The sequence below is a fragment of the Hevea brasiliensis genome, chromosome 17 (genome assembly GCF_030052815.1).
Source record: "Hevea brasiliensis isolate MT/VB/25A 57/8 chromosome 17, ASM3005281v1, whole genome shotgun sequence".
NCBI classification, from domain to species: Eukaryota; Viridiplantae; Streptophyta; class Magnoliopsida; order Malpighiales; family Euphorbiaceae; genus Hevea; species Hevea brasiliensis.
The window spans coordinates 50679963-50686582 of NC_079509.1; positions in this window are offsets into that span (position 1 = coordinate 50679963).

The window sequence follows — 6620 nt, forward strand, 5'->3', positions numbered from 1 at the left end:
CTCAAAAATGTATAAATCATTTGCATCAACTATCTCAATTCATTTTCAACCCAAACTCATCATAAATGAAACCATACATAAATTCAAACTCAAGAAGAAATTAAATAGTACATTTATTAAAGTACTAAAATTAATGTTACAAATAATTTTTATTTCAGTTACACACTAAATAACATTACAAAAGTTCGTGTACAACTGCTTAAATAATTTACATACATATAATTACATGCATACATCAAAATTTATGTACAAGGGTATACCTATGATATACTCGGAGCTAGATCCAATGTGTCTTCAAGGAAGCTTACTCAACTGCTTTATGCTCTTTTCACCTGCGACAGCATGCAAAGCTATCGCTAAGTGGTAAACTCAGTGGTGCACAACTATAATTTAAAATGTAATATAATATACATTGACAAAATTATAACAATTAATTTAGAAGTTTCAAAATTCAACAAATTTTCAAAAGTCAAAATCTCCGTTGCCAATACTATAAATCATTTGTTAAAGTGACCTTGATTAAGAAATTCAATGTCACGACCCAACCTATGGGCCGGACCGGCACTAGGACCTGGGCCAGCCTAAAGCCCCCGAGGCCCGTAGTAAGCCTTAACTGTTCATTTACCCAATTCTAAGGCCCATTGGGCCCAAATTCAGAAACCAAGCGGATGATCCGGCCATAAAATGGACTTTCCAGCGGGAGTTTTGACTCACCGACACTGTAAACACAATAAATACTCAATTGGGGAGCTCAGCTCACCCTCCACATACTCATCAACATAAAATAAATGGGAGCTCAGCTCCCTCATCCAATCCATCAACATGCATAACATATTTAAGTTTACAGGTCCAACATGATAAAAATATTACAGACCAAATTCAAATAAATACTGCTAACACATGCGGAAATTCTAGGAGTAATTAAAATTACACAAACATGGATAAACAACCTGCGAAGGATAAAAGCAGGTTAACCCAGAATAAAATATCCTCCTGTGGCCTGTAAAATTTTTGAGCAGAGTGGCGTTCGACTCGAGAGTAAAATATCAATCTTAACTATAATCTCTATAACTATACGAAACTAATGCAACTTTGTAGAGTGAAATGCAACATTAACATCATATTCACATCATAGCATCAAAAGGTAATTTGGAGCACTCACGCACCTGTAGCATCAATCATAATATATTGGGAGCTGATCCTGTCTGACTCTCTTAAATCAACTTTGGTGCCGTGAAGAACTCAAGCGGACTTTGGCAATAAACCAAATCGAGGTCCCAGAAGAACTCAAGCGTGACTACCCCTCGAAGGAGCAGGTCCCGAAGAACTCAAGCGTGACTACCCCGTCCTATCCATAGTTCACACCACATCACCGCATGCGCCAGCGCCACGCTGCTTGCTCCAAATTACCACAACAACACTCATGGCACATTACGATTATGAATGCAACATAAATCGTGCCTAGAGTTTAACTACATAAATATATTCATATAAGTGATGCATGGGCATCTTGAACATATAATAATATCGAAATTATAATTAAAATTAATATTTTACTCAGACTTGGCGACAAATTCATGGCGGTGGCGGAGGAAGAAGGCATCGGCTCACGACAATTACATTACATCTAATTAATACAATCGACTCAATACAAACAAAGAAAAAGACCAATTCGTCCTAAGTGCGAAAATCGTGAGTCTCCCTATACCTAGGACCTACCCAACTGCAAAAGGGCTAAAAGCACTTCTATATTCACAATCCATATATCAACGGTTCAATCATATCACACGGCCCCTCTGGCCCATCAAATCAATTATCCATCACAATGTCAAAATTTCAATTTAGTCCTTATTATTGATCATTTTTGCAAAAGCGCCCAAACAAGCTCTAAAAATTATAAAACTTTGCCCATGATCCTTAGCAATATTACTAAGCTATTGCAAAAAGAATCGTAAATTTCTAATCTAAAACGAATATATTACGTATATTAAAACATATATAATCACTAAAAAATTACTAAAAAACAAGGTTGGGTTTACCTTTGCGATTCCGACCTCGAGGGCGCTCGGGGCGTCGACAATGGGGTAGGCAAAATCTACCAGTCGGAGACTTTTCGTGCAGTGCATGCAGCGGAATTTGCGAACCGGTCAAGTCGAATTCCGCGAATTGAGAATACCTACGAAGCCCATAACACGGGGTTAGTACATAAATTTTTCAGAATTTTCTAAGCTCATTTAATGCTCGGAAAAACAACTGCGAAGTTAGTAGGACCCAAAAACGTTGTCGGAAAATTTTGAAATTAATATCATGAAGCTCTCGTCGAGTGGGCGTCTTTGGTAGCCTCGGTTTTCGTGGGATTCACGGTTTTGAGAAATCTAGCCCAAAAGTCGAAATGGCGAAAATCTTCCGAGCAAAAATCGGACAATCCGCTCGATGGATTTGGCGTTCTTGGTGTCTATGGAAAGCTCGCCGAGTAGATGATTTTAGACACAAGACCGGTCCAATCGGTGGCGGATCGGGCCGAAGTGGCTGGCAAGGCAGCGCAGGGAAGAATCGCGCGTTTCCGGCCGTTGCGGCGTGCCAGCTGGGGCCAGTGAGGCGGCGCCGCGAGGAGGCAGGAGGCGGTGGCCGGCGAGGGAGGAGGAGAGAAAGAGAGAGAGAAGGGAGTCGTCGCGGAGGAAGAGGAAGAAAAGAGAAGCCAGGTCCGATTAACCGGTCCGATCGATCGATTCGATTCGGCGGTTCGATTAAATACAAAATTTTGAATTTTACTACGCCTCGGGACCAGCGAGGTCAAAATTGAAAAAATTCGAAAACTTCGAGAAAAATACGTAGACTCCAAATATATTTTTAGTTTTGCCACGTGGTCTTTAAATTAATTTTTAAAAATCATCAAAGTTTATATTTTCGGAAAATCGAACCCGATTTTTAAAATCCGAAAAATCTCAAAAAAAATTCCTAAAATTCAAATAAAATTAAAATATCAAAAATACTCATAATTAATAAAATTTTGGGGTGTTACATTCTTCCCCCCTTACAGAAAATTCGTCCTCGAATTTTACACAAGGCAGAATAAAACACATGATTATACATTGAACAAATACGGGTACTTGCTACGCATGTCCCGTTCTGACTCAGTGCACTCTTCCAATGATTGACTCCTCCACAAAACCTTATCCATAGGGATCTGTTTAGATCTCAGCTGTCTCAATTGGTAGTCCACTATGGCTACAGGCTGCTCCTCAAATGTCAAGTTCTCTTTTAGCTCTATCACATCATTTGCGATTACATGAGAAGGATCGGGAATGTATTTCTGAGCATGGAGATGTGAAACACGGGATGAGCGTGAGAAAGGTTGGGTGGTAGCTCCAGCCGGTGAGCAAGCTGCTCCAACTCTATCGGTAACCTCAAAGGTCAGATATCTGAGGTGCCAACTTGCCCTTCTTTCCAAATCTCATGACTCCCTTCATTGGAGATACCTTGAGGAATACATAGTAAGCCTTGCAAACTCCACATCCCTCAAAGTCAGAAGTGCATAACTCTTACGCCTCTTTGAAAATTTGTCTTGATCGTTCCACGATTAAAGGAACTACCTCGAGGTGTCTTGCACTAGGTCTACATCATGCACTTTCGCTTCCCCATTTCTGTCCAACACGGAGAGACCTACACTTTCTTCCATATAATGCCTCATAGGGTGCCATCCTATCTTTGGAGTGATAAGCGTTGTTGTAGGCAAACTCCACCAAAGCTAGTTGCTCATCCCATTGACCTCCAAAATCCAAGACACTCATGCGGAGCATGTCTTCGATGTTTGGATTGTCCTTTCAACTGCCGTCGTGCATGCGAGGGTGGAAAGCCGTCTTGAAGTTCAGCTGTGTGCCAAGTGCCTCCTGCAACTTTCTCCAAAACCAGAAGTGAATGGGGCCCTCTATCGGATATTATGGGCGGAATTCCATGCAATCGACTATTTCTCGAATGTAGGCGGGCATCTTGTGCCACAGTATGTAGTCTTCTGAGTAAGAAGTGGTGATTTGGTCAAGCGGTCCACAATTACCCATATCGAATCATATCCTCGCGTGATGCGAGGCAACCTTGATCCACAAAATCCATAGTGATCATTTCCCACTTCCATTGCAGGATAGGGAGCTCTTGCGCTTCACAGCGGTCTCAGTGTTCAAACTTCACCTTCTGACAAGTCAAGCACTTGGACACAAAGTCTGCTATGTCTCTCTTCATGCCATTCCACCAATAGCTATCTTTCACATCATGGTACATCTTGGTGGAACACAGGTGAATCTTGTCTGATGTGTAGTGTGCCTCTTGCATGATTTCATTCTGAGATTGTCCACATCGGGCACACATATTCTAGAACCTTGCACTAGGGCGCCATCATTGGCAAATCCAAACTCACCACCTTCACCTTCTTTGTACTTTTCTCGATCTTCATCAATTGTTGGTCTCTGTGCTGGGAAACTCTAACTCTGTCCCTCAAGTCTCGCCTCACTGAAAAGTGAGCCAACAATACCCCCACATCTGAAAGATCTCGGATTAAACCTTGATCCATCAACTCATGTACCTCCTGAATCAGTGCTCTCTTTTCTGCTGAAATGTGCGCCAAACTACCAGAAGATTTTCTGCTCAAAGCATCTGCTACAACATTGGCCTTCCCGTGGTGGCTGGATGGTGCAATCATAGTCTTCGAAGCTCCATCCATCTCCTCTGTCTCAAATTTAAATCCCTCTGTTGGAAGATGTACTTCAAACTCTTGTGGTCGGTGTATATCTACTTTACTTCACCATACGAGTAGTGTCTCCAGTTTTTAGTGCAAAGACTACAGCCATTTCCAAATCATGGGTGGGGTAGTTACGCTCATGCCTCTTGGTGCCTTGAAGCATAAGCCACTACCTTTCCATTACGCATCAACACACACCTAGGCCAACTCTGGGCGTCACAATACACGGTGTATCCTTCACCACTCACGAGTAGTGTCAACACGAGGCGGTGGTTAGACACTCCTTGAGCTTTTGGAAACTCACCTCACGATCATCTGTCCAAATGAATGGAACATTCTTCTAGTCAATTTAGTTAGGGAGCCGCTATCTGGAGAAATCTTGCAAAAGCGCTTTGTAGTAGCCGGCTAAACCAGAAAACTTAGCACCTCGGTGTTGTTGTAGGCCTAAGCCAATCGATTCTGACTTCAATTTTCTTGGGATCCACTTGAAATCCGTCACTAGAAACCACATGTCCCAAGAATGAGATGCTTTCTAGCCAAAATTCACATTTTGAAAATTTGGCATATAGCTGGTGCTCCCTCAAAGTCTGCAACACTTTTCTCAAGTGCCACACGTGTTCTTCCTCGGTCAGAGTATACGAATGTCATCAATGAATACGATGACAAAGCGGTCCAAAAATGGCTTGAACACCTGTTCATCAAGTCCATGAAGGCTTCTTTGGTGCATTAGTGAGTCAAAGACATCACCAAGAACTCATAATGACCATACCTTGTCTGAAAGCCGTTTTGGACACGTCCTCATCCACGATTCTCAAGCGATGGTAGCTTTGATCGCGAGTCTATCTTGGAAAGAATCTAGCCCCTTGGGTGATCAAATAGATCATCGATCAGGAAGTGGATACTTGTTCTTCACGATCACTTTGTTCGGTGTCTATAGTCAATACACAACCTCAACGACCCATCCTTCTTTCTCACGAATAGAGCAGGAGCACCCGGTGAAGTGCTCGGACGTATGAAACCCTTGTCCAAAAGCTCCTGTAGTTGCTCCTTGACTCTTTCGATTCTGCTGGTGCCATCTGTAAGGTGGCATTGAAATGGGGTTTGTACCGGCACAACATCGATGCAAAACTCTATTTCCCTTCCTGGTGGCAACCACAGAGCTCCTGCAGGAAGACATCCATATATTCTCGACAACGGGAACATTTTCCATCTTGACAACTTCTACTGATGTATCTCTCACCAAGGCCAAATACCCTGGGCATCACGGCTCAACATTTTCCTAGCACTACTTGCGACACCAAGTTATATGGAGCCACGCTCTGTCACCATCAAAGCTAAACTCTTCCACACGGTATGTGGAAGTACACCTTTGTTCCTGCGGTCTAAGGTGGCGTAATGAGTTGCCAACCAATCCATCCCCAAAATTACATCAAAATCCATTCTTGGTAAAGGAACCAAGTCTGTGGGAGGATCTTTCCATCCACTACTCTTTGGGCTACCGGAAAAACCATATCTACCTCTATGTTGTCACTAAGTGGGGTAGCTACGGACAAAGGGCATTCTAAAGTGGCGGGGTTTCTACCCAATCTCATGGCAAATCTGGGAGACAAATGAGTGCGTAGCACCGGATCTATTAAAACACGAGCCTCATAAGAGCAGGACGGAAGAATACGCCACTTACAGCTGCGTTTGAGGCCTGAGCATCCTGGTGGGTCAGGGTGAAAACCAGATCTTGACCCCTACCCTGAGTGGCAGAACCCTGGTACTGACTCCTACCTCCTGATCTGCCTCCATATCCACTTCCCCCTTGTCCTCGGCCCTGTTGTACATGGTATTGCACTGCCATGTGGGAAGCACCGGATCTGGTGGCGAGCGTTGGCAGCAGAAC